This window comes from Hemiscyllium ocellatum, chromosome 21 (assembly GCF_020745735.1).
Source record: "Hemiscyllium ocellatum isolate sHemOce1 chromosome 21, sHemOce1.pat.X.cur, whole genome shotgun sequence".
Taxonomy (NCBI): domain Eukaryota; kingdom Metazoa; phylum Chordata; class Chondrichthyes; order Orectolobiformes; family Hemiscylliidae; genus Hemiscyllium; species Hemiscyllium ocellatum.
In genome coordinates, this window is record NC_083421.1 from 63,205,100 (window position 1) to 63,222,444 (window position 17,345).

Here is a 17,345-nt window from a genome sequence, read left to right on the forward strand (position 1 = left end):
TAGTCTTTAGCACTGATGTTCTTTGCTTTGTCGTCATTGAGGATGGGGATATTTGTGGAGTCTCCACCTCTTGTTAATTGTTAGCTTGTTAACTACCACATCCTGAGATTGTAACAATGAAATGCAAGTTCATCCTTTCTTTCTTCAGCTCATCATTTTGTCTCATTGCTGATGTTGGGAACTTGCAATCTAACTGTTGTGGTTTTCGACATTAAGATGGACTTCAAAAGTAAAAGCTCTGGCTTTTTTCTCAGGGAGTATATAAACGTTAGCTTCACATTGCTTCTGTTTTGTAAAACCATTGACCAGGAAGGAGTGGACACCTTCAGGAGAAGATTATCAGGAAAACAAAACACACGTAAATTCAAAAGTGTTGTTATGTTGCACTCTAGTGACCAAATAAGTAGTTGCTTCAAAAAAAAGAGACAAGTGAGAAGTGCAGTGGAAATCCAACTCGTTTGTGTTACTTTATGTTTAAAGTTAATATTCTTGGGCATTCTGAAATTTTGCTGCTTCAAGCACCTTTGTGAATGAAGATCTTGTCCCAGGACAGTGATCTAGGAGAAAGTGAGGACTGCAGATGCTGGAGATCAGAGCTGAAAATGTGTTGCTGGAAAAGCGCAGCAGGTCAGGCAGCATCCAAAGAGCAGGAGAATCGATGTTTCGGGCATGAGCCCTTCATCAGGAATGAATGTTTCCTGAAGAAAGGCTCATGCCCGAAATGTCGATTCTCCTGCTCTTTGGATGCTGCCTGACCTGCTGCGCTTTTCCAGCAACACATTTTCAGCCAGGAGAGTGATCCCAAACTTTTGGAGATTACCATCAAATCTCCAGGAATGCAAAGAGCACTGATCAAATCTCGAAGAAAAATCATAAGAGGGTTTTCACAATAATGTCTTCTTTTAAATAAGTGTCTGAATACTGAATACTAAATGAATAAAAACAGTTTGGGAGAAGGAAACGCTATTTGACTGACAGTCCAAAAGCATCCAATCAGACAATCGTTTGCTACTTACTTGAATTTGGAAGGCTGTGTGTCATTGGTCTGAATATGTTGGGATTCTGGCACAGAAGTGATGAGCCAAAGACATTTTTCTGTGCTATAGGTTTCTAAAGAGCCAAGGGGAATCTCTTCTGGGGTAGTAGTGACCTGTACAAAAAGGACAGATTGTACCTGAATTGGAAGGGGACTCATATACCGACAGGAAGATTTGTTGGAGCTGCTCAAGGGGATTTAAACTAGTAAGGTGGGGACGGGGGAGGTGGGGAAGGAAATAATGAGGAAAGGGATCAATCTGAGTCAGGTACAGTTGGGAAAGGGAGTGAGTCAAACAGTCAGGATAGGCAGGGACAAGGTAGGACTAACAAATTAAACTGCGTTTATTTCAATGCACGAGGCCTAACAGATGAACTCAGGGCATGATGAGGAACATGGGACTGGGATATCATAGCAATTACAGAAACATGGCACAGGGATGGACAGGACTGGCAGCTTAATGTTCCAGGATACAATCACTAGAGGAAGGATAGAAAGAGGGACAAGCTAGGAGGGGGACTAAAGTTTTTTGATAAGGGATAGTATAATGGCTGTACTTAAGGAGGCTATTCCGAGGATTTCATCCAGGGAAGTTATTTGGGCAAAAACTGAGAAATAGAAAAGGGATGGTCACCTTAATGGGATTGTATTATAGACCCCCCCTCCCCCACCCACCCCCCGCCCCAGTATTCAGTGGGAAATTGAGAAACAAACTTGTAAGGAGATCTCAGTTATCTGTAATAATAGGATGGTTATGGTAGGGCATTTTAACTTTCCAAACATGGACTGGGACTGCCATAGTGTTAAGGGTTAGATGAAGAGGAATTTGTTAAGTGTGTGTAAGAAAACTTTCTGATTCAGTATGTGGATGTACCTACTAGAGAAAGTGCAAAACCTGACCTACTGTTGGGAAATAAGGCAGGGAACACTTTGGGGCCAGTGACCATAATTCTATTAGTTTTAAAATAATGATGGAAAAGGATAGACCAGATCTAAAAGTTAAAAGTTCTAAATTGGAGAAAGGCCAATTTTGACGGTCTTATTCAAGAAATTTCAAAAGTTGATAGGGGGCAGATGTTCGCAGGTAAAGGGACGCCTGGAAAATGGTAAATTTCAAAATGAGTTAACGAGAGCCCAGAGCCGGTATACTCCTGACCGGGTGAAAGGAACGGCTGGTAGGTATAGGGGATGCTAAATGACTAGAGAAATTGAGGGTTTCATTAGGAAAAAGAAGGAAGCATATGTAAGGTATAGACAACAGAGATCGAGTGAATGCTTAGAAGACTATAAAGGAAGTCGGAGTATACTTGAGGGAAATCAGGAGATCAAAAAGGGGACAAGAGATAACTTTAGCAAATAGAGTTAAGGATAATCCAAAGAGATTTTATAAATATGTCAAGAACAAAAGGGTAACTAGGGAGAGAATAGGGTCTCTCAAGGATCAGCATGGCAGTCTATATGTGGAACCATAAGAAAAGGGGGAGATACTAAATGTGTATTTTGCATCGGTGTTTGCTGTGGAGGAGGACATGGAAGATATAGAATGTGGAGAAATAGATGGTGACATCATGAAAAATGTCCATATTACAGAGGAGGAAATGGTGGATATCATAAAATGCCTAAAGGCGGATAAATCCCCAGGTCCTTGAACTGAACTCTGTGAGAAGCTAGGGAAGTGATTGCTGGATCCCTGGTAAGGACAAGTCAGGGAACTATAGACTGGTGAGCCTGACATTAATGGTGGCTAAATTGTTGATAAGGTCCTAGAGAATGTTGCTGAACAAAGAGACCTTGGAATGCAGGTTCATAGTTCCTTAAAAGTAGAGTTGCAGGTAGATAGGATAGTGAAGGCGGCGTTTGGTATGCTTTCCTTTATTGGTCAGAGTATTGAGTACAGGAGTTGGGAGGTCATGTTGTGGCTGTACAGGACATTGGTTAGGCCACTGTTGGAATATTGCATGCAATTCTGGTCTCCTTCCTATCGGAAAGATGTTGTGAAACTTGAAAGGGTCCAGAAAAGATTTTGAAGGATGTTGCCAGGGTTGGAGGATTTGAGCTATAGGGAGAGGCTAAATAGGTTGGGCCCGTTTTCCCTGGAGTGTCAGAGGTTGAGGGATAACGTTATAGAGATTTATAAATTCATGAGGGGCATGGATAGGGTAAATAGACAAGGTTGTTTTCCTGGGGTGGGAGAGTCCAGAATTAGAGGGTGTAGGTTTACAGTGAGATGGTAAAGATATAAAAGGGAACTAAGGGGTATCCTTTTCATACGTGTATGGAATGAGCTGCCAGAGGACGTGGTGGTGGATTGTACAACTGCAGCATTTAAGAGGCATTTGGATGGGTATATGAATAGGAAGGGTTTGGAGGGATATGGGCCGGGTGCTGGCAGGTGGGACTAGATTGGGTTGGGATATCTGGTCAGCATGGATGAGCTGGACTGAAAGGTTTGTTTCTGTGCTGTACATCTCTATGACTCTATGACTCTGTATGTAGACCTAAGGGAGAGAATTCCAGGATTTTGAGCCAGTGAGTCTGACAGAATGATGAAATATTCCTAAATCAGAATGGTGAGGGGAACTTGAAGAGGGTGGTGTTCCAATGCTCCTGCTTCCCTTGTCCTTCTAGATGGAAGTCATCGTAGGTTTGGAAGATGCTGCCTCAGGATCTTCCTAAAAGAGCTGACTCTAATATTTCAGTTATATCTCCGAGCTGTGGCCTCAAGCTGTATTCACTTTTCTTTCCTCCTTTGCTGACCTCCCCTTCTGTCCTATCCCCTCCCCTCCTTTCTACCTGGTGTGCAATCTGACAAACTCTATTAAACTTCCATGACTCACTAGTTGTCCAACACCTTGTGATAAAAGTATTTGATGATGATCGAGGGAAAGGGGAAAATCACAACAAAATCTTAGCCTCGTGCATCCAGTCACACTTTTCAGCAGATTAAGGACAGGAGCTTCGGCTGAATTTTAACCATCTCGAGCCATTGATGTCAAAAGTGTGACACAGATGTTGCTATCCAAGTCTGGAATTGTTGACCTATGGACGCAACATTTAGAAATGTGAATTAAATTTTAACCAGAAAATAAAGGTTTGAGTCTTGTTCCCTTGGCACGGTGATTCCAAACCTGGCATGGAGAGGAATTTCTGAGTGGCTATTGGACAGGATAGACTATACCTCTCTCACTATGCCACCTCATCCCCCTTCTGCAAACATTAAACTTAAAGGGATCTGACTGAACATCCCCAGAATGTGGACAAGTGAACAGCAACCCATCTGTAACATTAAAACTTATCAAGAGATGTCTATGAATATTATCAAACAACATTTGACATCAAACCAGATGGAGATATAACAGCAGATTGGTCTGATATATGACTTTTAAACGTACATCTTAAAGGAGGACAGCCTGAGGATCAGAGATTAGGGCAATCATGAATGGGCGGAGTCAGGAAATGTGAGAGACTGGAATTGGAAGTGCTGAGCTCTTAAAGAATTGTCGAATTGAAGGAGGTTAAAGAGGTCAGACCATAGACCATAGGATTCTATGTTTTACATCAATTGCCCTACCCTCATTGACAGACCTGGTCACCACCACCTCTTAGAGCCATTTGGACTCAAGAATGAAATAAAGGTTACAATTTTAGAAACATAGAAGACTTTTAAAAATAATTGTCACATTACAACAATGGTGTACTGGCAACAGACTTTATTAGGACAAAGCACAAAGAATAATACAGCACAGGAACATGCCCTTCTACTCTCTAAACCTACAATGACACATTTTGCCCTTCCTACTAAAACTGTCTTCACTTACATGGTCCGTATCCCTCTATTAGTAAAAAATGAGGTCTGCAGATGCTGGAGATCACAGCTGCAAATGTGTTGCTGGTCAAAGCACAGCAGGTTAGGCAGCATCTCAGGAATAGAGAATTCGACGTTTCGAGCATAAGCCCTTCATCAGGAATAAGAGAGAGAGAGCCAAGCCGGCTGAGATAAAAGGTAGGGAGGAGGGACTAGGGGGAGGGGCGATGGAGGTGGGATAGGTGGAAGGAGGTCAAGGTGAGGGTGATAGGCCGGAGTGGGGTGGGGGCGGAGAGGTCAGGAAGAGGATTGCAGGTTAGGAGGGCGGTGCTGAGTTGAGGGAACCGACTGAGACAAGGTGGGGGGAGGGGAAATGAGGAAGCTGGAGAAATCTGAATTCATACCTTGTGGTTGGAGGGTTCCCAGGCGGAAGATGAGGCGCTCCTCCTCCAGCCGTCGTGTAGTTGTGTTCTGCCGGTGGAGGAGTCCAAGGACCTGCATGTCCTCGGTGGAGTGGGAGGGGGAGTTAAAGTGTTGAGCCACGGGGTGATTGGGTTGGTTGGTTCGGGCGGCCCAGAGGTGTTCTCTGAAGCGTTCCGCAAGTAAGCGGCCTGTCTCACCAATATAGAGGAGGCCACATCGGGTGCAGCGGATGCAATAGATGATGTGTGTGGAGGTACAGGTGAACTTGTGGCGGATATGGAAGGATCCCTTGGGGCCTTGGAGGGAAGTGAGGGAGGAGGTGTGGGCGCAAGTTTTACATTTCCTGCGGTTGCAGGGGAAGGTGCCGGGGGTGGAGGTGGGGTTGGTGGGGGGTGTGGATCTGACAAGGGAGTCACGAAGGGAGTGGTCCTTGCGGAACGCTGATAGGGGAGGGGAGGGAAATATATCCTTGGTGGTGGGGTCCGTTTGGAGGTGGCGGAAATGGCGGCGGATAATACGTTGTATGCGCAGGTTGGTGGGGTGGTAGGTGAGAACCAGTGGGGTTCTGTCTTGGTGGCGGTTGGAGGAGCGGGGCTCAAGGGCGGAGGAGCGGGAAGTGGAGGAGATGCGGTGGAGGGCATCGTCGATCACGTCTGGGGGGAATCTGCGGTCCTTGAAGAAGGAGGCCATCTGGGTTGTGCGGTGTTGGAATTGGTCCTCCTGGGAGCAGATGCGGCGGAGACGAAGGAATTGGGAATATGGGATGGCGTTTTTACAGGGGGCAGGGTGGGAGGAGGTGTAGTCCAGGTAGCTGTGGGAGTCAGTCGGTTTATAATAGATGTCTGTGTTGAGTCGGTCGCCCGAGATAGAAATGGAAAGGTCTAGGAAGGGGAGGGAGGAGTCTGAGACAGTCCAGGTGAATTTCAGGTCGGGATGGAAGGTGTTAGTAAAGTTGATGAACTGTTCAACCTCCTCGTGGGAGGATGAACTGTTCAACCTCCTCGTGGGAGGATGAACTGTTCAACCTCCTCGTGGGAGGATGAACTGTTCAACCTCCTCGTGGGAGGATGAACTGTTCAACCTCCTCGTGGGAGGATGAACTGTTCAACCTCCTCGTGGGAGGATGAACTGTTCAACCTCCTCGTGGGAGGATGAACTGTTCAACCTCCTCGTGGGAGGATGAACTGTTCAACCTCCTCGTGGGAGGATGAACTGTTCAACCTCCTCGTGGGAGGATGAACTGTTCAACCTCCTCGTGGGAGGATGAACTGTTCAACCTCCTCGTGGGAGGATGAACTGTTCAACCTCCTCGTGGGAGGATGAACTGTTCAACCTCCTCGTGGGAGGATGAACTGTTCAACCTCCTCGTGGGAGGATGAACTGTTCAACCTCCTCGTGGGAGGATGAACTGTTCAACCTCCTCGTGGGAGGATGAACTGTTCAACCTCCTCGTGGGAGGATGAACTGTTCAACCTCCTCGTGGGAGGATGAACTGTTCAACCTCCTCGTGGGAGGATGAACTGTTCAACCTCCTCGTGGGAGGATGAACTGTTCAACCTCCTCGTGGGAGGATGAACTGTTCAACCTCCTCGTGGGAGGATGAACTGTTCAACCTCCTCGTGGGAGGATGAACTGTTCAACCTCCTCGTGGGAGGATGAACTGTTCAACCTCCTCGTGGGAGGATGAACTGTTCAACCTCCTCGTGGGAGGATGAACTGTTCAACCTCCTCGTGGGAGGATGAACTGTTCAACCTCCTCGTGGGAGGATGAACTGTTCAACCTCCTCGTGGGAGGATGAACTGTTCAACCTCCTCGTGGGAGGATGAACTGTTCAACCTCCTCGTGGGAGGATGAACTGTTCAACCTCCTCGTGGGAGGATGAACTGTTCAACCTCCTCGTGGGAGGATGAACTGTTCAACCTCCTCGTGGGAGGATGAACTGTTCAACCTCCTCGTGGGAGGATGAACTGTTCAACCTCCTCGTGGGAGGATGAACTGTTCAACCTCCTCGTGGGAGGATGAACTGTTCAACCTCCTCGTGGGAGGATGAACTGTTCAACCTCCTCGTGGGAGGATGAACTGTTCAACCTCCTCGTGGGAGGATGAACTGTTCAACCTCCTCGTGGGAGGTTGAACAGTTCATCAACTTTACTAACACCTTCCATCCCGACCTGAAATTCACCTGGACTGTCTCAGACTCCTCCCTCCCTTCCTAGACCTTTCCATTTCTATCTCGGGCGACCGACTCAACACAGACATCTATTATAAACCGACTGACTCCCACAGCTACCTGGACTACACCTCCTCCCACCCTGCCCCCTGTAAAAACGCCATCCCATATTCCCAATTCCTTCGTCTCCGCCGCATCTGCTCCCAGGAGGACCAATTCCAACACCGCACAACCCAGATGGCCTCCTTCTTCAAGGACCGCAGATTCCCCCCAGACGTGATCGACGATGCCCTCCACCGCATCTCCTCCACTTCCCGCTCCTCCGCCCTTGAGCCCCGCTCCTCCAACCGCCACCAAGACAGAACCCCACTGGTTCTCACCTACCACCCCACCAACCTGCGCATACAACGTATTATCCGCCGCCATTTCCGCCACCTCCAAACGGACCCCACCACCAAGGATATATTTCCCTCCCCTCCCCTATCAGCGTTCCGCAAGGACCACTCCCTTCGTGACTCCCTTGTCAGATCCACACCCCCCACCAACCCAACCTCCACCCCCGGCACCTTCCCCTGCAACCGCAGGAAATGTAAAACTTGCGCCCACACCTCCTCCCTCACTTCCCTCCAAGGCCCCAAGGGATCCTTCCATATCCGCCACAAGTTCACCTGTACCTCCACACACATCATCTATTGCATCCGCTGCACCCGATGTGGCCTCCTCTATATTGGTGAGACAGGCCGCTTACTTGCGGAACGCTTCAGAGAACACCTCTGGGCCGCCCGAACCAACCAACCCAATCACCCCGTGGCTCAACACTTTAACTCCCCCTCCCACTCCACCGAGGACATGCAGGTCCTTGGACTCCTCCACCGGCAGAACACAACTACACGACGGCTGGAGGAGGAGCGCCTCATCTTCCGCCTGGGAACCCTCCAACCACAAGGTATGAATTCAGATTTCTCCAGCTTCCTCATTTCCCCTCCCCCCACCTTGTCTCAGTCGGTTCCCTCAACTCAGCACCGCCCTCCTAACCTGCAATCCTCTTCCTGACCTCTCCGCCCCCACCCCACTCCGGCCTATCACCCTCACCTTGACCTCCTTCCACCTATCCCACCTCCATCGCCCCTCCCCCTAGTCCCTCCTCCCTACCTTTTATCTCAGCCGGCTTGGCTCTCTCTCTCTTATTCCTGATGAAGGGCTTATGCTCGAAACGTCGAATTCTCTATTCCTGAGATGCTGCCTAACCTGCTGTGCTTTGACCAGCAACACATTTGCAGCCGTATCCCTCTATTCCCTTCCTATTCATGCATTTGTCCAGAAGCTTGTTGAATGCTGCTATTGTGTCTGCTTCCACCACCTCCTCTGATAGTACATTCCAGGCACTCACTACCCTTTGTGTAAAAGATTTCCCTTGCACATCTCTTTTAAACTCTCCCCCTCACACCTTTAACCTGTGTCCCCTAGTAATCAACCCCTCCACCCTGGGAAAAAGCCTCATTCATATCACTCTATCCATGCCATTCATAATCTTATACACTTCCTTCAGATTGTCTCTCAACGTCCTGCGTTCCAGCAAAAATAAACCCAGTCTACCCAACCTTTCTTCATAGCTAAAATCCCCCATACCAGGCAACATCCTGGTAAATCTTTTCTGTACTCTCTCCTTCTGGTAGTGTGGTGACCAGGACTGTACACAATATTCCAAGTGTAATCTAGTTAAAGCTCTATAAAGCTGCAGCATAACTTGTCTTATCCTTATATTCAACGCCCCTTCCAAAGAAGGCAATCATGTCATCGGCCTTTTTCACTACCTTATCTACCTGGACTGCCAACTTCAGTGTGATCTGTGGACCTGCACACCCAGATCCCTCTGTATATTAATATTCCTAAGGGTTCTACCATTCACTGGTATTCCATCTGCACTTGACCTTCCAAAATGCATCACCTCACAGTTGTCCAGATTAAACTCCATCTGCCACTTTTTTGCCTATGTCACCAACTGATCTATATCTTGCTGTTTCGTCTGACAATCCTCCTCACTATCTGCAACTCCACCAATTTTTCTATTGTCAGCAAACTTACTAACTAAACCAGCTACATTTTCCTCCAAATCATTTACATGGACCATGAACAGCAGATGTCCCAGCACTGATCCCTTCATTCCAAAAAGCATCCTTCCCCCGCTACCTTCTGTCAGCTATGTCTAAGTAAATTCTGTATCCATTTTGCCAGCTCACCCCTGATACCATGTGATTTCACCTTTTGTGCCAGTCTGCTATAAGAGACCTTGTCAATTGGAATTAAGCACTTTGAGATGTCATAAAAGATGTTAGATAGGTTTGCTAATACTCAACAGTTTTTCGGTTTCATATCGAATAGAACCTACCAACTCTACAAACACTTTTTTGGTTTCATATCTGATTGACCAACCAGATCGTGCTCTCGACCTGACTTCACCTATCTCCACTTCGCCACCCTGCCTCCAGCACCCCCTTCATCTGTAGCTCCCCCCACATCCACCGCCAGTCCTGAAGGAGGGTTATACCTGAAACGTTGACTTCTCCACCTCGTGGCGCTGCCTGGCTTGCTGTGTTCTTCCAGTCTCCTACTTGTTGACCTTAGATTCCAGCATCTGCAGTTTTTTTGGGTCTCTAATGCTTTCCACTTGGCCTGGAGTCTTGAGAAATTGAAGATCAATCTCCAGTACACTGCCTTAGATACATTAACAGATGATACAACTCAAAATTTAAGATGTTTGCTATGTTAAATTTGATGAATCTTTATTCCTCAAAGCAACGTCAATTATTCTGAAATTTCCTATTATGTCCTTTCTGTCTCCTGTATTTTTCTCAGAAGCTTTGGAATCTCACAATTTTAGAAATGCTCACTGTGTTGTCAGTGCTGTGTCCAAACTCTGGGGATAAATCAATACATTGTTTGTTTTTTGCTATTTTTTAAATATTTACCTTTACCAGATATAAAAGTATTGAAAATTTAGAGGAAAAGGTCTGCTTGGATCATAGTCGACCCAATCAAGGAGGAAGGCAGTGTGTCACAATAATGGGTGTGTTGGCTGCCAAATGTCTGATGAATGGCTGGAGAATTGGCTATGCTAAATTGTCTGATAGCGTCCAGGAATGTGCAAGTTAGGGTGGATTAGCCATGCTAAATTGTCCCATAGCTTCCAGGGATGTGCAGGTTAGGGTGGATTGGCCATGCTAAATTGTCCCATAGCATCCAGGGATGTGCAGGTTAGGGTGGAGTGGCTGTGCTAAATTGTCCAATAGTGTCCAGGGGTGTGAAGGCTGGTGGGTTAGCATGGGGAATGCAGGGATGGGGTGGGATGCACTTCAGAGGGGAGGTGTGGACTCGAAGGTCTGCTTCCACACTGTAATTCTATCATTCCAAGAATTGGGATTGCTGGGGAAATGTGCAATTCATGCAAAGAAACCGTTACGAATAGATTTTGTCATAGTGGCAACACTAAATAAATGCAAGTCTGTCTTATCCTACTTTATTTAGTATGGCTTTCCTTTTCTTTATATAGGCCCAATAGGCCAGATCTTAAGTTTTCTTTGAGCAATATTTATTGATAATGAAACCAATAGGGCAGCAGATTTCCCCACTCTGAGCTACTCTAGTTCCAATCTTCTCGCAGAGTCTTCATGCCATGTCTACCTAGATCACAGTTTCACAGCACACCTCAGAGGCTTATGTACATGCAATAACCCTGCCCCTCCACTTCTCTGCTATAAAGAGTACAGACCCAGCTGTTCCATTTTTTCCACATAATTGAAGTTCCTTATTTCTGATAGCTTTCCAATTAAAGACTTTGACATATCCTTCCTAAATCAAGCTGCCCAAAATTATACATAATATTCCAGGAGAGGCATAATGTATGGTTTATCAATTTATTGGTTCTGGTTTATTAAGAATCATCATGAGTTGTTTGCTTTCATGCTCTGTGCAATACATAAAGAATATAAATTTAATTGGAGAAAACAGATTTATGATTTTGCCCTGCCACCTTCAAACATGCTCACTCTGACAAATGTAGCATTTTTGTGTATACTGTAAGACGTGTTGTGTGTATTTATTGTAGAGTTTGATTGCTAGGTGTTAAATATGTCGCTGATTTGTGAATATTATTTGAAATCCCCAAATTGAAATCTGTGCAATAATTAATGGTTTTTCACCCAGAGAAAGGGCCCTGGCCGATGATTGGTTTCCCACCCGCCAATCAGTATTCTTTCGTCCAATGAATTACCTCGTTCTGTCCACGTCACGGTGACGTACGACGGGCGTCGGCTTCAACCAAACCTGATGAGGCACAGTGCCCGCCTCCAGTACCTTTCTATTGGTGTCGTCACCTCGGGACCGGGGCAGTCCCGCTCTTCCATTGGTGGAGGGGGCTGTCGGTCAGGGTGGGACATCCGGCGAGCAGGTTTGGTTGCAGGGAGAGGGGGGCGGGGCGGAGGGTGTTGTGTGTGTGTCCTCTGAGGGGGAGATGAAGAGCAGAGAGCGAGTGTTGCTCGGGGCCAGGTCTGTACATACCTTTAACTATCACCTGGAGCGTGGAATAAAGCTTCCTGTCGCCTTGTGGGTAAGGCATGTCAAGGTGAGATGTAGGTGTACCTTTTGGTTCTGTCTCCCTGGTGATGTGGAGGGGAAGGGAGCCCAGTGCTCTCAGGGCTGAGGTAAAGTCCACCATTTCCGCTCATCCTCGGCCAGCCTTCCCTTAGACTCTGAAGAAGGGTCCCCGGACTCCAGACGTTGCCCCTCTCCTGCTGAGTTTCTTTGTTTTCGGATCATAGAATCCCCACAGCGCGCAAGGGCGGGGCCATTCGGCCCATCGGGTCTGCACCAACCCTTCGAAGATCATCCCATCCAGCTCCACCCCTCCCCCCTGCCAAACCCACAGTAACCCCCCCCCCCACCGCATGTCCCCATGGGCTGCCCACCCTCGCCTGCACACCCCTGGGCACTATGGGCAGTGTAGCATTGCCAGGCCACTTTAACCTGCACACTCTGGGCAATGTACTAGCCCATCCTAACCCACACATCCCTGGACACTATGGGGCAATTTCCTATGGCCAGTCCACCCTAGCCTTCGTGTCCCTGGACACTATGGGCGGTGCATCACGACTAGTCCACCCTGGCCGCCTCCACATCCCTGGACACTATGGGACAATTTCCTATGGCCAATCCACCCTAACCTTCGTGTCCCTGGACACTATGGGCTGTGCACCATGGCTTGTCCACACTGGCCTCCTCCACATCCCTGGACAATTTCCCTTGGCCAAACCACCCTAACCTTCGTGTCCCTGGATACTTTGGACAGTTTCTTAATGCCAATCCACTTGGCCTGCGTATCTTTGGACTGCAGGAAGAAACTGGAGCACCTGGAGGGAACCCATACTGACATGGGGAGAGCATGTAGACTGTGCACACACAGTCGCCTGAGGGTGGGATTGAACCCAGACTGGACGGTGGATGATCTCCAGCATCAGCTGGTACTTTGTTTCATTGTGCCTTTCCTACCAGGAAACAGAATGACACCCTGAAGAGTGAATTGTGTGCTGTCAGTGGGAGTGCCCTGTTATGTGGAGGGTTGCCTGCTCTTGAGTGCCACTGACTGGTATATTACCTTGCCATGCCGAGTGATCAATCTATGTGAAGCTTGTTCAGCAGTCAGGTATGACTGCTGTGGTCTCCCTCCAAATCTCCCATCTGTGTCCCTACCTGATCTCTCTCTTCTTCCCCATACTCCCCCCAACAGTATCTCGTCCCTCCGCTTCTCCTTCCTACCCTGACAATCAGTTGTCTCCTTCCTCTCGTGCTTGAAATCTGGACTGGGTGTGATTCAGCCGTGGCAGTGTGGATTTTCTTGGTGCCACATGAAGTGGTGGAGGTGAGAACCATAGGAATGCTTAAGGGGAAGCTGGATAAATAGGTGAGAGCGCGCAAGGGATAGAAGAATTTCCTAATGAGGATTTGATATAGGGGAGTAGGAGGTGGTTATATATGAAATGCAAATGTCAATCTTTTGAGCTGAATAGCCTGTTTCTCTCCCTCAAAATTCTGTTTAATTCTTTGAATCTGGATCCATCTCACAATCTTCAGTACTTCTCGGACTTTCTGTTAGTTTTTGTGCTCTGCTGGGTGAGCGTGTTCGTGCTAGTGCATGGAGGGCTTGCTCATTTTGTGCATCTCTTGTCAGTGTTGATCATTCTCCGGTCTGGTGTAGTATGGTGATCTTACAAGGAGGAAGAAATGTTCACACATACACTGCAAAGCTTTTACACCATGAGAGATTTTAGGTATCTTTCAGTCCCTTGGGGATGTCCTCGTCCTCTTCAATGCCATCGATTTGTTTTTTTTCTCATGCAGTTGCTATTGTTTTCTGCATGTAGTAATACTCTCAGAAGCTGCAATTTGACAATTGGATGGTGTTGATTGAAGGAGAAATGTTGGAATCTTTTTATAACTGCCTGTTCAGGCCATGGTTCAATGTCTCAAAAACCTCTGATAACGTTATACTTCCTTAATACTATGTCAGCCAGGATTGTATGCTGAAGTCCTTTGAACAGAACCTGAATTTGCAACACTCTGACTCCGAGATAAGAGTGTCACCAGTAAATCAAAGCAGACGTCATAGAGCATCTTTTATTTGCCCCATTGGCAGGTAAAGCCTTGAAGTTCGCAACACAAGGCCATTTGGCTCATTACTCCAGAGCTGACACTTTGTTAGTGCCATCCAGAAATGAATCCCACTGCCTCCTCTCTTTTAAATCTGCACCAATATTTATCCAGACTTTTTTTTAACACAAGGTGTAGCGATCTCTGCCTCAAACATCCGAGTGCCAATATATCAGCTGTTACTAGAGTCAGAGATATGTTACTACATTAAGAATTTCTTGTATTCTTCATCTTTAGTGACAGTTTTAAGAATGAGCATTCACCACAGATTTCTGTACCAATTAAAGTAGACTTGCCGAACGCTTCTTCAGCATTCTGTCTCTTGCTCTATATTCTCTTAACCACGCCATAGCAGTCCCTTCTTTGGAAGAAACAACCTCTCGATTTCCTCTTTACATTTATAATGGATGTGTCTGCATCATCCTTACTCTGTGGCAGTAATTGCCTTTCTGTAATCAAATGTCCACAACAGTGCACACAAGGTGTGTAGCAAGGATATCTCCCCTATGGTAGGGGAGTTCAAAACTAGAGAGCATTTTTAAAGATGTGAGGACAAAGTTTTAAAAAAGACTCAAAGGGTGACTTTTTTTTAACACGGAGTGGTTCATGTCTGGAATGAACTGCCAGAGGTAGTGGTGGATACAGCAACAGTAACAACATTTTAATAGATATTTGGATAGGTACATGAATAGGAAAGGTTTAGAGGGACCAGGGCCAAATGCCACGCAAGTGGAGCAAGTTTAATTTGGGAACATGGTTGGCATGGACTAGTTGGATCGAAGGGTCTGTTTCCATGCTGTATGACTCTAAGATGGATTTGGTTTTTGGAAGTCCATCACTTCTGTTCCATGATATCAATGCAGGTGTTCCTCAAGGTAGATATTTTTTGAGTCGACCTGTTCTGAGATGATCACATGTCTCTGGAGGGGTTGGGTCGTGACCTGGGCTTTTGTTCAGAAGTAGATACACTAATATTGTGCCACAAGAGCTTTAGGTCCTTCAAGGTCATGTCATGAGCCTAACTGTCTTCAGCTGCTTCATCAATGACCTTCCCTCCATCATAAGGTCAAATGTAAGGATGGTCGCAGATGATTACACAACATTCAGCACCATTTGTGACTCGTCAGATACTGATGCAGTCTAATGTCTGAATGTAGCTGTACTAGATGCTCTCCAAATGCCAGTCAATGATTCTCCAACAGAGAAAATCTAACCACTGCCCCATAACATTCGATGGTGTTACCATCACTGAAACCCCCACTATCGACATTCTGGGGATTACCATTGACTGCAAATAGAACTAGTCCAGTCACTTAAATACAGTTGCTACTAGTATAAGTCAGAGGTGAGGACTCCTGAGGCGAGACATTGTGGGGCCACTTACACCAAATGACTGCAGCATTTCAAGAAGGCAGCTCACCACCACTTTCTCAATGACCACGAGGGCTGGGAAGTAAATGGTAGCCCATCCAAAGATGCCCATATTAAAGGGGGAGAAAACCTTTCATACCTTCAGAATGTACCAAGCCATTTCAATAGCCAAATAAATGTGTCACAGTTGTGGTTATTGTTCTAATGTCTATTAGATTCCCTACAGTGTGGAAACAGGCCCTTTGGCCCAACAAGTCCACACCAACCCTCCGAAGAGTAACCCACCCAGAGCCGTTCCTCCACCTTATATTTACCCCTAACAAACGCACCTAACACTGGGAAATTCACCTGACCTGCACATCTCTTGGATTGTGGGAGGAAACCAGAGCATCCAGAGGAAACCCATGCAGACTCTGGGAGAATGTGCAAACTCCACACAGACAGTCACCCAAGGCTGGAATCAAACTCGGGTCCCTGGCGATGTGAGGCAGCAGTGCTAATCACTGAGCCACCGTGCCGCCCTCTGTCAACTGAAAATTATTTTATCAACATTTTTGGAAGCAGTAGAGACATTTTGCAGACAATTTGCTGTTTGTGGGATCTTGCTTTGTATAATTAGATCTGTTTCAGTGTTACTGTTTGAAAGGTCACCGTTATCCTGAATATTGAGAAGAACGCTGCTTCTCTTCAAATATGTTCCACCTCCTCCCACCTTACTTCAGCTCACCCTATCAGCCACGTTTTATTCCACCTGGGATGGGATGGAAGTCTTATGAACAAAACATTGACTAGGCTAGTATGCAGCAGGGTTTGGAAGACTAATAGGTGACTTGATTGAAACACAAGAGACCCTGAGGAGTCTTGACGGGTGCATGTAAGAAGCATAATCTAGAAGGATGGTTCACTGTTTCAAAATAAGGGAAATCCATTGGAGACAGAACTGAGGAGAATTTCCTTCTTATGAAAGATCATGGTGTTTGGTACTCTGTTCCTCAAAAGGCATTGGAAGCTGAGTGTGTGAATATTTTGAAGGCAGCAATGGATCGATTCTTGCTGAGCAGGATTGAAATATTATCCAGGATGGGCAGAAATTTGGAGTGACTGGATCAGCTGTGATCTTATTGAACAATGGAGAAGGTTGGAGGGACCGAATAGCTTTCTCCAGCTCCAGATTCCTGTTTGCATTCCTTTCCCTTTCATATTTAACTTGTTTAAATATATATATCATTTGCCTCAAGCACTCAGTGCCTGTATTTGGGGCCAAGTGGTTAAAGTGATGGATTAGAAATCCGTTGTGGTTTTCCTATGTTAGTACAAGTCCTGCTGACTGCAGTTCCAAAGAGATCTTGTAGCAAAGTGGTCGGATCCATTTTATAAAAAAAAAAATTTCTGGAGTCCCATCTGCATCGGAGTAATAATTTGTCTGAACAGTTCATAGAGAAATACAGCACAGAAACAGACTCTTTGGTCCAACCTGTTTATGCCGACCAGATGCCCTAACATTTGGCGGGATATTACTCATGTCCCCCTACACGTTTCCAGCACAGAGGTGGAACAAGTGCAGAGTATCAAACTCCTGGGAGTGGTTATCTACCCAAGCTTTCTTGGACTCTTCATGTGGACGCATTGGTTACAAAGGCCCAACAATGTCTCCTCTTCCTCAGGCAGCTGAAGAAATTTGGCATGATGGCAAACACTCTTGCCAACTTTTATAGGTGTGCCATCAAGACCATTCTGTCTGGATGTATCACTACCTGGTATGGCAACTGTACCATTCTAGATCGGAGACAGTTACAGAGAGTGGGGAACTTGGCCAGACAATCACAAAGGTCAACCT

General features: G+C 46.5%; 1 protein-coding gene across 2 annotated transcripts in view; it reads left to right on the forward strand.

The window, feature by feature from the left end:
- The first annotated feature begins 11,936 nt into the window (after nucleotides 1-11,936).
- miga2 (mitoguardin 2) overlaps nucleotides 11,937-17,345 on the forward strand; it is a 51,543-nt gene continuing 46,134 nt past the window's right edge. The window contains exon 1 of one of the 2 annotated variants that reach the window (XM_060841616.1): nucleotides 11,937-12,056. The gene's annotated coding sequence lies outside the window, so the exon portion shown is untranslated. The remainder of the gene's footprint in view (nucleotides 12,057-17,345) is intronic. The other variant, XM_060841617.1, reaches the window with a different exon arrangement.